Raw genomic sequence first — 18,051 nt, 5'->3', positions numbered from 1 at the left:
GTGGAGAGAGTGAGAGCAGAGTGGGTATACACTGTGCGGAGAGACTGAGAGCAGAGTGGGTGTACACTTTGTGGAGAGAGTGCGATCAGAGTGGATATACACTGTGGAGACTGTGAGAGCAGAGTGGATGTACACAGTGTGGAGAGAGTGAGAGCAGAGTGGGTACACAGGAGAGAGTGAGAGCAGAGCAGGTATACAATATGTGGAGAGAGTGAGAGCAGAATGGGTATACACAGTGCGGAATGAGTGAGTGCAGAGTGGGTATACACAGTGGGGAGTGAGTGAGATAAGAGTGGGTATGCAAAGTGTGGAGAGAGTGAGAGCAGAGTGGGTATACACAGTATGGAGTGAGTGAAAGAAGAGTGTATACACAGAGGGTATACACAGTGTGGGGTGAGTGAGAGCAGCGTGGGTACACTGGAGAGAGTAAGAGCAGAGCAGGTATACAAAAAGTGGAGCGAGAGAGAGCAGAGTGGGTACACACTGTGGAAAGAGAGAGCAGAGTGGGTAAACCCAGTTTGGAGAGAGAGAAAGCAGAGTGGGTATGCACAATGTGGAGAGAGAGAGAGCAGAGTGGGTATACACAGTGTGGAGTGAGTAAGAGCAGAGTGGGTATACACAGTGTGGAGTGAGTGAGAGCAGAGTGGGTTCACACAGTGTGGTAAGAGAGAGCAGAGTGGGGAAATACAGTGTGGAGAAAGTGGGAGCAGAGTGGGTATGCACAGTGTTGAGAGAGTGAGCAGAGTGGGTACACACTGTGGAGAGAGTGAGAGGAGAGGGGTATACACAGTGTGGAGAGAGAGAGAGCAGAGTGGGTACACACAGTGTGGAGAGAGAAGCAGAGTGGGTACACACAGTGTGGAGAGAGTAAGAGCAGAGTGGGTGTACACAGTGTGGAGTGAGTGAGAGCAGAGTGGGTACACTGGAGAGAGTGAGAGCAGAGCAGGTATACAAAAAGTGGAGCGAGAGAGAGCAGAGTGGGTACACACTGTGGAAAGAGAGAGCAGAGTGGGTAAACACAGTGTGGAGAGAGAGAGAGCAGAGTGGGTACGCACAATGTGGAGAGAGAGAGAGCAGAGTGGGTATACACAGTGTGGAGTGAGTGAGAGCAGACTGGGTATACACAGTGTGGAGTGAGTGAGAGCAGAGTGGGTTCACACAGTGTGGAAAGAGAGAGCAGAGTGGGGACATACAGTGTGGAGAAAGTGGGAGCAGAGTGGGTATGCACAGTGTTGACAGAGTGAGCAGAGTGGGTACACACTGTGGAGAGAGTGAGAGGAGAGGGGTATACACAGTGTGGAGAGAGAGAGAGCAGATTGGGTACACACAGTGTGGAGAGAGAAGCAGAGTGGGTACACACAGTGTGTTGAGAGTAAGAGCAGAGTGGGTGTACACAGTGTGGAGTGAGTGAGAGCAGAGTGGGTTCACACAGTGGGGAAAGAGAGAGCAGAGTGGGGACATACAGTGTGGAGAAAGTGAGAGCAGAGTGGGTATGCACAGTGTGGAGAGAGTGAGCAGGGTGGGTACACACTGTGGAAAGAGTGAGAGCAGAGGGGTATACACAGTGTGGAGAGAGAGAGAGAGCAGAGTGGGTACACACAGTGTGGAGAGAGAGAGCAGAGTGGGTAAATACAGTGTGGAGAGAGTAAGAGCAGAGTGGGTGTACACAGTGCGGAGTGAGTGAGAGCAGAGTGGGTATACACAGTGCGGAGTGAGAGAGAGCAGAGTGGGTATACATGAATGAGTGAGCATAGACAGTGTGGAGTGAGTGAAAGCAGAGTTGGTATACACAGTGCGGAGTGAGTGAGAGCAGAGTGGGTATACACAGTGCGGAGTGAGAGAGAGCAGAGTGGGTATACATATTGTGGAGAGAGTGAGAGCAGAGTGAGCATAGACAGTGTGGAGTGAGTGAAAGCAGAGTTGGTATACACAGTGCGGAGTGAGTGAGAGTAGAGTGGGTATACACAGTGCGGAGTGAGAGAGAGCAGAGTGGGTATACATATTGTGGAGAGAGTGAGAGCAGAGTGTGTACACACAGTGTGGAAAGAGTGAGAGCAGAGTGGGTATACACAGTGTGGAGAGAGAGAGCAGAGTGGATCTGCACAGTGCGGAGTGAGAGAGTAGAGTGGGTATACACATTGTGGAGAGAGTGGGAGCAGAGTGGGTACACACAGTGTGGAGTGAGTGAGAGCAGAGTGGGTATACACAGAGTGGAGAGAGTGAGAGCAGAGTGGGTACACAGTATAGAGAGAGCGAAAGCAGAGTGGGGATACACAGTGTGGAGAGAGTGGGAGCAGAGTGGGTATTACACAGTGTGAGAGAGTGAGAGCAGAGTTGGTGCACACAGTGTGGAGAGAGTGGGTATACACAATGTGCAGAGAGTGGGAGCAGAGTGGGTATACACAGTGTGGAGAGAGTGAGAGCAGAGTGGGTATACACAGTGCGTCGAGACTGAGAGCAGAGTGGGTGTACACAGTGTGGAGAGAGTGGGAGCAGAGTGGGTATACACCGTGGAGAGAGTGAGATCAGAGTGGATATGCACAGTGCGAAGTGAGAGAGCAGAGTGGGTATACACATTGTGGAGAGAGTGGGAGCAGAGTGGACGTACACAGTGTGGAGAATTGTGAGAGCAGAGTGGGTACACAGTGTGGAGTGAGTGAGAGCATAGTGGGCACACAGTGTAGAGAGAGCGAAAGCTGAGAGGGTACACAGTGTGGAGAGTGGGAGCAGAGAGGGTATACACAGTGTGGAGAGAGTGAGAGCAGATTGGGGATACACAGTGTGAGAGCAGAGTGGGTGTACACAGTGTGGAGAGAGTGGGAGCAGAGTGGGTATACACAGTGTGGAGAGAGTGGGAGCAGAGTGGGCATACACAGTGTGGAGAGAGTGAGAGCAGAGTGGGTATACACTGTGCGGAGAGACTGAGAGCAGAGTGGGTGTACACAGTGTGGAGAGAGTGCGATCAGAGTGGGTATACACTGTGGAGACTGTGAGAGCAGAGTGGATGTACACAGTGTGGAGAAGTGTGAGAACAGAGTGGGTACACAGTGTGGAGAGAGTGAGAGCAGAGTGGGTACACAGGAGAGAGTGAGAGCAGAGCAGGTATACAATATGTGGAGAGAGTGAGAGCAGAGTGGGTATACACAGTGCGGAATGAGTGAGTGCAGAGTGGGTATACACAGTGCGGAGTGAGTGAGATAAGAGTGGGTATGCAAAGTGTGCAGAGAGTGAGAGCAGAGTGGGTATACACAGTATGGAGTGAGTGAAAGAAGAGTGTATACACAGAGGGTATACACAGTGTGGGGTGAGTGAGAGCAGAGTGGGTACACTGGAGAGAGTGAGAGCAGAGCAGGTATACAAAAAGTGGAGCGAGAGAGAGCAGAGTGGGTACACACTGTGGAAAGAGAGAGCAGAGTGGGTAAATCCAGTTTGGAGAGAGAGAGAGCAGAGTGGGTATGCACAATGTGGAGAGAGAGAGAGAGAGCAGAGTGGGTATACACAGTGTGGAGTGAGTAAGAGCAGAGTGGGTATACACAGTGTGGAGTGAGTGAGAGCAGAGTGGGTTCACACAGTGTGGTAAGAGAGAGCAGAGTGGGGACATACAGTGTGGAGAAAGTGGGAGCAGAGTGGGTATGCACAGTGTTGAGAGAGTGAGCAGAGTGGGTACACACTGTGGAGAGAGTGAGAGGAGAGGGGTATACACAGTGTGGAGAGAGAGAGAGCAGAGTGGGTACACACAGTGTGGAGAGAGAAGCAGAGTGGGTACACACAGTGTGGAGAGAGTAAGAGCAGAGTGGGTGTACACAGTGTGGAGTGAGTGAGAGCAGAGTGGGTACACTGGAGAGAGTGAGAGCAGAGCAGGTATACAAAAAGTGGAGCGAGAGAGAGCAGAGTGGGTACACACTGTGGAAAGAGAGAGCAGAGTGGGTAAACACAGTGTGGAGAGAGAGAGAGCAGAGTGGGTACGCACAATGTGGAGAGAGAGAGAGCAGAGTGGGTATACACAGTGTGGAGTGAGTGAGAGCAGACTGGGTATACACAGTTTGGAGTGAGTGAGAGCAGAGTGGGTTCACACAGTGTGGAAAGAGAGAGCAGAGTGGGGACATACAGTGTGGAGAAAGTGGGAGCAGAGTGGGTATGCACAGTGTTGACAGAGTGAGCAGAGTGGGTACACACTGTGGAGAGAGTGAGAGGAGAGGGGTATACACAGTGTGGAGAGAGAGAGAGCAGATTGGGTACACACAGTGTGGAGAGAGAAGCAGAGTGGGTACACACAGTGTGGAGAGAGTAAGAGCAGAGTGGGTGTACACAGTGTGGAGTGAGTGAGAGCAGAGTGGGTTCACACAGTGGGGAAAGAGAGAGCAGAGTGGGGACATACAGTGTGGAGAAAGTGAGAGCAGAGTGGGTATGCACAGTGTGGAGAGAGTGAGCAGGGTGGGTACACACTGTGGAGAGAGTGAGAGCAGAGGGGTATACACAGTGTGGAGAGAGAGAAAGAGCAGAGTGGGTACACACAGTGTGGAGAGAGAGAGCAGAGTGGGTACATACAGTGTGGAGAGAGTAAGAGCAGAGTGGGTGTACACAGTGTGGAGTGAGTCAGAGCAGAGAGGGTACACAGTGTAGAGAGAGTGAGAGCAGAGTGGGTACACAGTGTGGAGAGAGTGGGAGCAGAGTGGGTACACATAATGTGGAGAGAGTGAGAGCAGAGCAGGTATACACGGTGTGGAGAGAGTGGGAACAGAGCAGGTATACAAAGTGTGGAGTGAGTGAGAGCAGAGTGAGCATAGACAGTGTGGAGTGAGTGAAAGCAGAGTTGGTATACACAGTGCGGAGTGAGTGAGAGCAGAGTGGTTATACACAGTGCGGAGTGAGAGAGAGCAGAGTGGGTATACATATTGTGGAGAGAGTGAGAGCAGAGTGTGTACACACAGTGTGGAAAGAGTGAGAGCAGAGTGGGTATACACGGTGTGGAGAGAGTGAGAGCAGAGCGGGGACAGAGTGTGGAGTGAGTGAGAGCAGAATGGGTATGCACATTGTGGAGTGAGTGAGAGCAGAGCGGGTATACACAGAAGGGAGAGAGTGAGAGCAGAGTGGGTATACACAATGTGGAGAGAGAGAGCAGAGTGGATCTGCACAGTGCGGAGTGAGAGAGCAGAGTGGGTATACACATCGTGGAGAGAGTGGGAGCAGAGTGGGTACACACAGTGTGGAGTGAGTGAGAGCAGAGTGGGTATACACAGAGTGGAGAGAGTGAGAGCAGAGTGGGTACACAGTATAGAGAGAGCGAAAGCAGAGTGGGGACACAGTGTGGAGAGAGTGGGAGCAGAGTGGGTATTACACAGTGTGAGAGAGTGAGAGCAGAGTTGGTGCACACAGTGTGGAGAGAGTGGGAGCAGAGTGGGTATACACAATGTGCAGAGAGTGGGAGCAGAGTGGGTATACACAGTGTGGAGAGAGTGAGAGCAGAGTGGGTATACACAGTGCGGCGAGACTGAGAGCAGAGTAGTGTACACAGTGTGGAGAGAGTGGGAGCAGAGTGGGTATACACCGTGGAGAGAGTGAGATCAGAGTGGATATGCACAGTGCGAAGTGAGAGAGCAGAGTGGGTATACACATTGTGGATAGAGTGGGAGCAGAGTGGACGTACACAGTGTGGAGAATTGTGAGAGCAGAGTGGGTACACATTGTGGAGTGAGTGAGAGCATAGTGGGCACACAGTGTAGAGAGAGCGAAAGCTGAGAGGGTACACAGTGTGGAGAGTGGGAGCAGAGAGGGTATACACAGTGTGGAGAGAGTGAGAGCAGAGTGGGGATACACAGTGTGAGAGCAGAGTGGGTGTACACAGTGTGGAGAGAGTGGGAGCAGAGTGGGTATACACAGTGTGGAGAGAGTGGGAGCAGAGTGGGCATACACAGTGTGGAGAGAGTGAGAGCAGAGTGGGTATACACTGTGCGGAGAGACTGAGAGCAGAGTGGGTGTACACAGTGTGGAGAGAGTGCGATCAGAGTGGGTATACACTGTGGAGACTGTGAGAGCAGAGTGGATGTACACAGTGTGGAGAGAGTGAGAGCAGAGTGGGTACACAGGAGAGAGTGAGAGCAGAGCAGGTATACAATATGTGGAGAGAGTGAGAGCAGAGTGGGTATACACAGTGCGGAATGAGTGAGTGCAGAGTGGGTATACACAGTGCGGAGTGATTGAGATAAGAGTGGGTATGCAAATTGTGGAGAGAGTGAGAGCAGAGTGGGTATACACAGTGCGGAGTGAGTGAGAGCAGAGTGGGTATACACTGTGGAGAGAGTGAGAGCAGAGCGGGTACACACAGTGCGGAGTGACTGAGAGCAGAGTGGGTATACAGTGTGTGGAGTGAGTGAGTGCAGAGTGGGTATACACAGTGTGGAGTGAGTGAGAGCAGAGTGGGTACACACAGTGTGGAGTGAGTGAGAGCAGAATGGGTATGCACATTGTGGAGTGAGTGAGAGCAGAGCGGGTATACACAGAAGGGAGAGAGTGAGAGCAGAGTGGGTATACACAGTGTGGAGAGAGAGAGCACAGTGGGTATACAAGGTGCGGAGTGAATGAGAGCAGAGTGGGTACACATAGTGTGGAGAGAGTGAAAGCAGAGCAGGTATACACAGTGTGGAGAGAGTGGGAATAGAGCAGGTATACAAAGTGTGGAGAGAGTGCAGAGTGGATTTACAGAGTGTGGAGAGACTGAGAGCAGAGTGGGTACACAGTGTGGAGAAAATGAGAGCAGAGTGGATGTACACATTGTGCAGAAGTGTGAGAGCAGAGTGGGTACACAGTGTGGAGAGAGTGGGAGCAGAGCAGGTATACACAGTGTGGAGTGAGAGAGAGCAGAGTGAGTATAGACAGTGTGGAGAGAGTGAAAGCAGAGTTGGTATACACAGTGCGGAGTGAGTGAGAGCAGAGTGGGTATACACAGTGCGGAGAGAGTGAGAGCAGAGTGGGTATACACAGTGTGGATAGAGTGAGAGCAGAGTGGGGATGCACAATGTGGAGATAGAGAGCAGAGTGGGTACACACAGTGTGGAGAGAGTGAGAGCAGAGTGGGGATGCACAATGTGGAGAGAGAGAGCAGAGTGGTACACACAGTTTGGTGGGAGTGAGAGCAGAGTGGGTATACACAGTGTGGAGAGAGTGAGAGCAGAGCGGGGACAGAGTGTGGAGTGAGTGAGAGCAGAATGGGTATGCACATTGTGGAGTGAGTGAGAGCAGAGCGGGTATACACAGAAGGGAGAGCGTGAGAGCAGAGTGGGTATACACAGTGTGGAGAGAGAGAGCACAGTGGGTATACACAGTGAGGAGTGAGTGAGAGCAGTGTGGGTACACAGTGTGGAGAAAATGCGAGCAGAGTGGATATACACAGTGTGCAGAAGTGTGAGAGCAGAGTGGGGACACAGTGTGGAGAGAGTGGGAGCAGAGCAGGTACACACACTGTGGAGTGAGTGAGAGCAGAGTGAGAATAGACAGTGTGGAGAGAGTGAAAGCAGAGTTGGTACACACAGTGCGGAGTGAGTGAGAGCAGAGTGGGTATACACAGTGCGGAGTGAGTGAGAGCAGAGTGGGTGTACACAGTGCGGAGTGAGGGAGAGCAGAGTGGGTATACAAAGTGTGGAGAGAGTGAGAGCAGAGTGGGTATACACAGTGTGGAGAGAGGGGGAGCAGAGTGGGTACACACAGTGTGGAAAGAGAGCGTGATACAATTATATCCTGGCTTGATACAATTCACACCTCTTTAACCTGGGGTTACCCCATCTCTGGATCTGTAAGGATTTAATCACCTGCTAATGGTCACATCCTAGCATTGTTTGGCATCTTTGAATTTGTTTATATATGTGTTTCTGGAACAGACCTCTTCATTCACCTGAGGAAGGAGCAGCGCTCCGAAAGCTAGTGACATTGAAACAAACCAGTTGGACTTTAACCTGGTGTTGTAAGACTTCGTACTGTGCTCACCCCAGTCCAACGCCGGCATCTCCACATCATGGAAAGAGAGAGCAGAGTGGGTACACACAGTGTGGAGAGAGTGAGAGCAGAGTGGGGATGCACAATGTGGAGAGAGAGAGCGGAGTGGTACACACAGTTTGGTGAGAGTGAGAGCAGAGTGGGTATACACAGTGTGGAGAGAGTGGGAATAGAGCAGGTATACAAAGTGTGGAGAGAGTGCAGAGTGGATTTACAGAGTGTGGAGAGAGTGAGAGCAGAGTGGGTACACAGTGTGGAGAAAATGAGAGCAGAGTGGATGTACACAGTGTGCAGAAGTGTGAGAGCAGAGTGGGTACACAGTGTGGAGAGAGTGGGAGCAGAGCAGGTATACACAGTGTGGATGAATGAGAGCAGAGTGAGTATAGACAGTGTGGAGAGAGTGAAAGCAGAGTTGGTATACACAGTGCGGAGTGAGTGAGAGCAGAGTGGGTATACACAGTGCGGAGTGAGTGAGAGCAGAGTGCGTGTACACAGTGCGGAGTGAGGGAGAGCAGAGTGGGTACACACAGTGTGGAAAGAGAGAGCAGAGTGGGTACACACAGTGTGGAGAGAGTGAGAGCAGAGTGGGGATGCACAATGTGGAGAGAGAGAGCAGAGTGGTACACACAGTTTGGTGAGAGTGAGAGCAGAGTGGGTATACACAGTGTGGAGTGAGTGAAAGAAGAGTGGGTATACACAGTGTGGCGTGAGTGAGAGCAGAGTGGGTACACTGGAGAGAGTGAGAGCAGAGCAGGTATACAAAAAGTGGAGCGAGAGAGAGCAGAGTGGGTACACACTGTGGAAAGAGAGAGCAGAGTGGGTAAACACAGTGTGGAGAGAGAGAGAGCAGAGTGGGTACGCACAATGTGGAGAGAGAGAGAGCAGAGTGGGTATACACAATGTGGAGTGAGTGAGAGCAGAGTGGGTATACACAGTTTGGAGTGAGTGAGAGCAGAGTGGGTTCACACAGTGTGAAAAGAGAGAGCAGAGTGGGGACATACAGTGTGGAGAAAGTGGGAGCAGAGTGGGTATGCACAGTGTGGAGAGAGTGAGCAGAGTGGGTACACACTGTGGAGAGAGTGAGAGGAGAGGGGTATACACAGTGTGGACAGAGAGAGAGCAGAGTGGGTACACACAGTGTGGAGAGAGAAGCAGAGTGGGTACACACAGTGTGGAGTGAGTGAGAGCAGAGTGGGTATACACAGTTTGGAGTGAGTGAGAGCAGAGTGGGTTCACACAGTGTGAAAAGAGAGAGCAGAGTGGGGACATACAGTGTGGAGAAAGTGGGAGCAGAGTGGGTATGCACAGTGTGGAGAGAGTGAGCAGAGTGGGTACACACTGTGGAGAGAGTGAGAGGAGAGGGGTATACACAGTGTGGACAGAGAGAGAGCAGAGTGGGTACACACAGTGTGGAGAGAGAAGCAGAGTGGCGACATACAGTGTGGAGAAAGTGAGAGCAGAGTGGGTATGCACAGTGTGGAGAGAGTGAGCAGGGTGGGTACACACTGTGGAGAGAGTGAGAGCAGAGGGGTATACACAGTGTGGAGAGAGAGAGAGAGCAGAGTGGGTACACACAGTGTGGAGAGAGAGAGCAGAGTGGGTACACACAGTGTGGAGAGAGTAAGAGCAGAGTGGGTGTACACAGTGTGGAGTGAGTCAGAGTAGAGTGGGTACACATAGTGTGGAGAGAGTGAGAGCAGAGTAGGTATACACAGTGTGGAGAGGGTGGGAACAGAGCAGGCATACAAAGTTTGGAGAGATGGCATAGTGGGTATACAGAGTGTGGAGAGAGTGCGAGGAGAGTGGGTACACAGTGTGGAGAAAATGAGAGCAGAGTGGATGTACACAGTGTGCAGAAGTCTGAGAGCAGAGTGGGTACACAGTGTGGAGAGAGTGAGAGCAGAGTGGGTACACAGTGTAGAGAGAGTGAGAGCAGAGTGGGTACACAGTGTGGAGAGAGTGGGAGCAGAGTGTGTACACATAGTGTGGAGAGAGTGAGAGCAGAGCAGGTATACACAGTGTGGAGAGAGTGGGAACAGAGCAGGTATACAAAGTGTGGAGTGAGTGAGAGCAGAGTGAGAATAGACAGTGTGGCGAGAGTGAAAGCAGAGTTGGTATACACAGTGCGGAGTGAGTGAGAGCAGAGTGGGTATACACAGTGCGGAGTGAGAGAGCAGAGAAAGAATACACATTGTGGAGAGAGTGGGAGCAGAGTGGATGTACACAGTGTGGAGAAGTGTGAGAACAGAGTGGATACACAGTGTGGAGAGAGTGAGAGCAGAGTTGGTACACAGGAGAGAGTGAGAGCAGAGCAGGTATACAAAATGTGGAGAGAATGAGAGCAGAGTGGGTATACACAGTGCGGAATGAGTGAGAGCAGAGTGGGTATACACAGTGCGGAGTGAGCGAGATAAGAGAGGGTATGCAAAGTGTGGAGAGAGTGCGAGCAGAGTGGGTATACACAGTGCGGAGTGAGTGAGAACAGAGTGGGTATACACTGTGGAGAGAGTGAGAGCAGAGCAGGTACACACAGTGCGGAGTGACTGAGAGCATAGTGGGTATACAGTGTGTGGAGTGAGTGAGTGCAGAGTGGGTATACACAGTGTGGAGTGAGTGAGAGCAGAGTGGGTACACACAGTGTGGAGAGAGTGAGAGCAGAGTGGGTATACACGGTGTGGAGAGAGTGAGAGCAGAGCGGGGACAGAGTGTGGATGAGTGAGAGCAGAATGGGTATGCACATTGTGGAGTGAGTGAGAGCAGAGCGGGTATACACAGATGGGAGAGAGTGAGAGCAGAGTGTGTATACACAGTGTGGAGAGAGAGAGCACAGTGGGTATACAAGGTGCGGAGTGAGTGAGAGCAGAGTGGGTACACATAGTGTGGAGAGAGTGAAAGCAGAGCAGGTATACACAGTGTGGAGAGAGTGGGTTTACAGAGTGTGGAGAGAGTGCGAGGAGAGTGGGTACACAGTGTGGAGAAAATGAGAGCAGTGTGGATGTACACAGTGTGCAGAAGTCTGAGAGCAGAGTGGGTACACAGTGTGGAGAGAGTGAGAGCAGAGTGGGTACACAGTGTAGAGAGAGTGAGAGCAGAGTGGGTACACAGTGTGGAGGGAGTGGGAGCAGAGTGGGTACACATAGTGTGGAGAGAGTGAGAGCAGAGCAGGTATACACAGTGTGGAGAGAGTGGGAACAGAGCAGGTATACAAAGTGCGGAGTGAGTGAGAGCAGAGTGGGTATACACAGTGCGGAGTGAGAGAGAGCAGAGTAGGTATACACAGTGTGGAGTGAGTGAGAGGAGAGTGGGTACACAGTGTGGAGAAAATGAGAGGAGAGTGGATGTACACAGTGTACAGAAGTGTGAGATCAGAGTGGGTACACAGTGTGGAGAGAGTGCGAGCAGAGCAGGTATACACAGTGTGGAGTGAGAGAGAGCAGAGTGAGTATAGACAGTGTGGAGAGAGTGAAAGCAGTGTTGTATACACAGTGAGGAGTGAGTGAGAGCAGAGTGGGTATACACAGTGCGGAGAGAGTGAGAGCAGAGTGGGTATACACAGTGTGGAGAGAGTGAGAGCAGAGTGGGGATGCACAATGTGGAGATAGAGAGCAGAGTGGGTATACACAGTGTGGAGAGAGTGAGAACAGAGTGGGGATGCACAATGTGGAGAGAGAGAGCAGAGTGGTACACACAGTTTGGTGAGAGTGAGAGCAGAGTGGGTATACACAGTGTGGAGAGAGTGAGAGCAGAGCGGGGACAGAGTGTGGAGTGAGTGAGAGCAGAATGGGTATGCACATTGTGGAGCGAGTGAGAGCAGAGCGGGTATACACAGAAGGGAGAGCATGAGAGCAGAGTGGGTATACACAGTGTGGAGAGAGAGAGCACAGTGGGTATACACAGTGAGGAGTGAGTGAAAGCAGAGTGGGTACACAGTGTGGAGAAAATGAGAGCAGAGTGGATGTACACAGTGTGCAGAAGTGTGAGAGCAGAGTGGGGACACAGTGTGGAGAGAGTGGGAGCAGAGCAGGTACACACACTGTGGAGTGAGTGAGAGCAGAGTGAGAATAGACAGTGTGGAGAGAGTGAAAGCAGAGTTGGTACACACAGTGCGGAGTGAGTGAGAGCAGAGTGGGTATACACAGTGCGGAGTGAGTGAGAGCAGAGTGGGTGTACACAGTGCGGAGTGAGGGAGAGCAGAGTGGGTATACAAAGTGTGGAGAGAGTGAGAGCAGAGTGGGTATACACAGTGTGGAGAGAGGGGGAGCAGAGTGGGTACACACAGTGTGGAAAGAGAGCGAGATACAATTGTATCCTGGCTTGATACTATTCACACCTCTTTAACCTGGGGTTACCCCATCTCTGGATCTGTAAGGATTTAATCACCTGCTAATGGTTGCATCCTAACATTGTTTGGCATCTTTGAATTTGTCTATATATGTGTTTCTGGAACAGACCTCTTCATTCACCTGAGGAAGGAGCAGCGCTCCGAAAGCTAGTGACATCGAAACAAACCTGTTGGACTTTAACCTGGTGTTGTAAGACTTCGTACTGTGCTCACCCCAGTCCAACGCCGGCATCTCCACATCATGGAAAGAGAGAGCAGAGTGGGTACACACAGTGTACCCACTGTGAGTGAGAGTGAGAGCAGAGTGGGTTCACACAGTGTGGAAAGAGAGAGCAGAGTGGGGACATACAGTGTGGAGAAAGTGAGAGCAGAGTGGGTATGCACAGTGTGGAGAGAGTGAGCAGGGAGGATACACACTGTGGAGAGAGTGAGAGCAGAGGGGTATACACAGTGTGGAGAGAGAGTGAGAGCAGAGTGGGTTCACACAGTGTGGAAAGAGAGAGCAGAGTGGGGACATACAGTGTGGAGAAAGTGAGAGCAGAGTGGGTATGCACAGTGTGGAGAGAGTGAGCAGGGAGGATACACACTGTGGAGAGAGTGAGAGCAGAGGGGTATACACAGTGTGGAGAGAGAGAGAGAGCTGAGTGGGTAAACACAGTGTGGAGAGAGAGAGCAGAGTGGGTACACACAGTGTGGAGAGAGTAAGAGCAGAGTGGGTGTACACAGTGTGGAGTGAGTCAGAGCAGAGTGGGTACACATAGTGTGGAGAGAGTGAGAGCAGAGTAGGTATACACAGTGTGGAGAGAGTGGGAACAGAGCAGGTATACAAAGTTTGGAGAGATGGCAGAGTGGGTATACAGAGTGTGGAGAGAGTGCGAGGAGAGTGGGTACACAGTGTGGAGAAAATGAGAGCAGAGTGGATGTACACAGTGTGCTGAAGTCTGAGAGCAGAGTGGGTACACAGTGTGGAGAGAGTGAGAGCAGAGTGGGTACACAGTGTAGAGAGAGTGAGAGCAGAGTGGGTACACTGTGTGGAGAGAGTGGGAGCAGAGTGGATTCACATAGTGTGGAGAGAGTGAGAACAGAGCAGGTATACACAGTGCGGAGTGAGTGAGAGCAGAGTGGGTATACACGGTGCGGAGTGAGAGAGAGCAGAGTGCTGAGACACAGTGTGGAGAGAGTGAGAGCAGAGTGGGTGTACACAGTGTGGAGAGAGTGCGAGCAGAGTGGGAATACACAGTGCGGAGTGAGAGAGCAGAGAAAGTATACACATTGTGGAGAGAGTGGGAGCAGAGTGGATGTACACAGTGTGGAGACGTGTGAGAACAGAGTGGATACACAGTGTGGAGAGAGTGAGAGCAGAGTGGGTACACAGGAGAGAGTGAGAGCAGAGCAGGTATACAAAATGTGGAGAGAGTGAGAGCAGAGTGGGTATACACAGTGCCGAGTGAGGGAGATAAGAGTGGGTATGCAAAGTGTGGAGAGAGTGAGAGCAGAGTGGGTATACACAGTGCGGAGTGAGTGAGAGCAGAGTGGGTATACACTGTGGAGAGAGTGAGAGCAGAGCGGGTACACACAGTGCGGAGTGACTGAGAGCAGAGTGGGTATACAGTGTGTGGAGTGAGTGAGTGCAGAGTGGGTATACACAGTGTGGAGTGAGTGAGAGCAGAGTGGGTACACACAGTGTGGAGAGAGTGAGAGCAGAGTGGGTATACACGGTGTGGAGAGAGTGAGAGCAGAGCGGGGACAGAGTGTGGATGAGTGAGAGCAGAATGGGTATGCACATTGTGGAGTGAGTGAGAGCAGAGCAGGTATACACAGAAGGGAGAGAGTGAGAGCAGAGTGGGTATACACAGTGTGGAGAGAGAGAGCACAGTGGGTATACAAGGTGCGGAGTGAGTGAGAGCAGAGTGGGTACACATTGTGTGGAGAGAGTGAAAGCAGAGCAGGTATACACAGTGTGGAGAGAGTGGGAATAGAGCAGGTATACAAAGTGTGGAGAGAGTGCAGAGTGGGTTTACAGAGTGTGGAGAGAGTGCGAGGAGAGTGGGTACACAGTGTGGAGAAAATGAGAGCAGAGTGGATGTACACAGTGTGCAGAAGTCTGAGAGCAGAGTGGGTACACAGTGTGGAGAGAGTGAGAGCAGAGTGGGTACACAGTGTAGAGAGGGTGAGAGCAGAGTGGGGACACAGTGTGGAGAGAGTGGGAGCAGAGTGGGTACACATGGTGTGGAGAGAGTGGGAACAGAGCAGGTATACAAAGTGTGGAGTGAGTGAGAGCAGAGTGAGTATAGACAGTGTGGAGAGAGTGAAAGCAGAGTTGGTATACAAAGTGCGGAGTGAGTGAGAGCAGAGTGGGTATACACAGTGCGGATTGAGAGAGAGCAGAGTAGGTATGCACAGTGTGGAGTGAGTGAGAGGAGAGTGGGTACACAGTGTGGAGAAAATGAGAGCAGAGTGGATGTACACCGTGTGCAGAAGTGTGAGAGCAGAGTGGGTACACAGTGTGGAGAGCGTGGGAGCAGAGCAGGTATACACAGTGTGGAGTGAGAGAGAGCAGAGTGAGTATAGACAGTGTGGAGAGAGTGAAAGCAGAGTTGGTATACACAGTGCGGAGTGAGTGAGAGCAGAGTGGGTATACACAGTGCGGAGAGAGTGAGAGCAGAGTGGGTATACAAAGTGTGGATAGAGTGAGAGCAGAGTGGGGATGCACAATGTGGAGATAGAGAGCAGAGTGGGTACACACAGTGTGGAGAGAGTGAGAGCAGAGTGGGGATGCACAATGTGGAGAGAGAGAGCAGAGTGGTACACACAGTTTGGTGGGAGTGAGAGCAGAGTGGGTATACACAGTGTGGAGAGAGTGAGAGCAGAGCGGGGACAGAGTGTGGAGTGAGTGAGAGCAGAATGGGTATGCACATTGTGGAGTGAGTGAGAGCAGAGCGGGTATACACAGAAGGGAGAGCGTGAGAGCAGAGTGGGTATACACAGTGTGGAGAGAGAGAGCACAGTGGGTATACACAGTGAGGAGTGAGTGAGAGCAGTGTGGGTACACAGTGTGGAGAAAATGCGAGCAGAGTGGATATACACAGTGTGCAGAAGTGTGAGAGCAGAGTGGGGACACAGTGTGGAGAGAGTGGGAGCAGAGCAGGTACACACACTGTGGAGTGAGTGAGAGCAGAGTGAGAATAGACAGTGTGGAGAGAGTGAAAGCAGAGTTGGTACACACAGTGCGGAGTGAGTGAGACCAGAGTGGGTATACACAGTGCGGAGTGAGTGAGAGCAGAGTGGGTGTACACAGTGCGGAGTGAGGGAGAGCAGAGTGGGTATACAAAGTGTGGAGAGAGTGAGAGCAGAGTGGGTATACACAGTGTGGAGAGAGGGGGAGCAGAGTGGGTACACACAGTGTGGAAAGAGAGCGAGATACAATTATATCCTGGCTTGATACAATTCACACCTCTTTAACCTGGGGTTACCCCATCTCTGGATCTGTAAGGATTTAATCACCTGCTAATGGTCGCATCCTAGCATTGTTTGGCATCTTTGAATTTGTTTATATATGTGTTTCTGGAACAGACCTCTTCATTCACCTGAGGAAGGAGCAGCGCTCCGAAAGCTAGTGACATTGAAACAAACCAGTTGGACTTTAACCTGGTGTTGTAAGACTTCGTACTGTGCTCACCCCAGTCCAACGCCGGCATCTCCACATCATGGAAAGAGAGAGCAGAGTGGGTACACACAGTGTGGAGAGAGTGAGAGCAGAGTGGGGATGCACAATGTGGAGAGAGAGAGCGGAGTGGTACACACAGTTTGGTGAGAGTGAGAGCAGAGTGGGTATACACAGTGTGGAGTGAGTGAAAGCAGAGTGGGTATACACAGTGTGGAGTGAGTGAGAGCAGAGTGGGTACACTGGAGAGAGTGAGAGCAGAGCAGGTATACAAAAAGTGGAGCGAGAGAGAGAGCAGAGTGGGGACACACAGTGTGGAGAGAGTGAGAGCAGAGTGGGTATACACAGTGTGGAGAGAGAGCTGAGTGGGTACACACAGTGTGGAAAGAAAGAGCAGAGTGGGTACACACAGTGTGGAGAGAGTGAGAGCAGAGTGAGTATGCACAGTGTGGAGAGAGTGGGAGAAGAGCAGGTGTACACAGTGTAGAGTGAGTGAGAGCAGAGTGAGTGTAGACAGTGTGGAGAAAGTGAAAGCAGAGTTGGTATACACAGTGCGGAGTGAGTGAGAGCAGAGTGGGTATACATAGTGTGGAGTGAGTGGGAGCAGAGTGGGTATACACAGTGTGGAGAGAGTGAGAGCAGTGTGGGGATACACAGTGTGAGAGAGTGAGAGCAGAGTCGGTGTACACAGTGTGGAGAGAGTGGGAGCAGAGTTGGTATACACAGTGTGGAGAGAGTGGGAGCAGAGTGGGTCTACACAGTGTGGAGAGAGTGAGAGCAGAGTGGGTATACACAGTGCGGAGAGACTGAGAGTAGAGTGGGTGTACACAGTGTGGAGAGAGTGTGCGCAGAGTGGGTATACACTGTGGACAGAGTGAGTGCAGAGTGGATATACACAGTACGGAGTGAGAGAGCAGAGTGGGTATACACATTGTGGAGAGAGTGGGAGCAGAGTGGGTACACAGTGTGGAGAGAGTGAGAGCAGAGTGGGTACACAGTGTAGAGAGAGTGAAAGCAGAGTGGGTACACAGTGTGGAGAGAGTGGGAGCAGAGCACGTATACACAGTGTGGAGTGAGTGAGAGCAGAATGAGTATTGGCAGTGTGGAGAGAGTGAATGCAGTGTTGGTATACACAGTGCAGAGTGAGTGAGAGCAGAGTGGGTATACACTGTGGAGTGAGTGAGAGCAGAGTGGGTATACACAGTGTGGAGTGAGTGGCAGCAGAGTGGGTATACACAGTGTGGAGAGAGTGAGAGCAGAGTGGGTACACACAGTGTGGAGAAAATGAGAGCTGAGTGGATGTACACAGTGTGCAGAAGTGTGAGAGCAGATTGGGTACACAGTGTGGAGAGAGTGAGAGAAGAGTGGGTACACAGTGTGGACAGAGTGGGAGCAGAGCAGGTATACACAGTGTAGAGTGAGTGAGAGCAGAGTGAGTGTAGACAGTGTGGAGAGAGTGACAGCAGAGTTGGTATACACAGTGCGGAGTGAGTGAGAGCAGACTGGGTATACAGAGTGTGGAGTGAGTCAGAGCAGAGTGGGTACACTGGAGAGAGTGAGAGCAGAGCAGGTATACAAAATGTCGAGGGAGTGAGAGCAGAGTGGGTATACACAGTGCGGAGTGAGTGACAGCAGAGTGGGTATACACAGTGCGGAGTGTGGGAGAGAAGAGTGGGTATGCAAAGTGTGGAGAGAGCGAGAGCAGAGGGGGTATACACAGTGCGGAGTGAGTGAGAGCAGAGTGGGCATACGCTGTGGAGAGAGTGAGAGCAGAGCGGGTAACACAGTGTGGACAGAGTGGGAGCAGAGCAGGTATACAAAGTGTAGAGTGAGTGAGAGCAGAGTGGGTGTAGACAGTGTGGAGAGAGTGACAGCAGAGTTGGTATACACAGTGCGGAGTGAGTGAGAGCAGACTGGGTATACAGAATGTGGAGTTAGTCAGAGCAGAGTGGGTACACTGGAGAGAGTGATAGCAGAGCAGGTATACAAAATGTCGAGGGAGTGAGAGCAGAGTGGGTATACACAGTGCGGAGTGAGTGACAGCAGAGTGGGTATA

Source organism: Scyliorhinus torazame, chromosome 15, assembly GCF_047496885.1.
Source record: "Scyliorhinus torazame isolate Kashiwa2021f chromosome 15, sScyTor2.1, whole genome shotgun sequence".
Classification (NCBI taxonomy): Eukaryota; Metazoa; Chordata; class Chondrichthyes; order Carcharhiniformes; family Scyliorhinidae; genus Scyliorhinus; species Scyliorhinus torazame.
Note: the sequence above shows the minus strand (reverse complement) of the source record.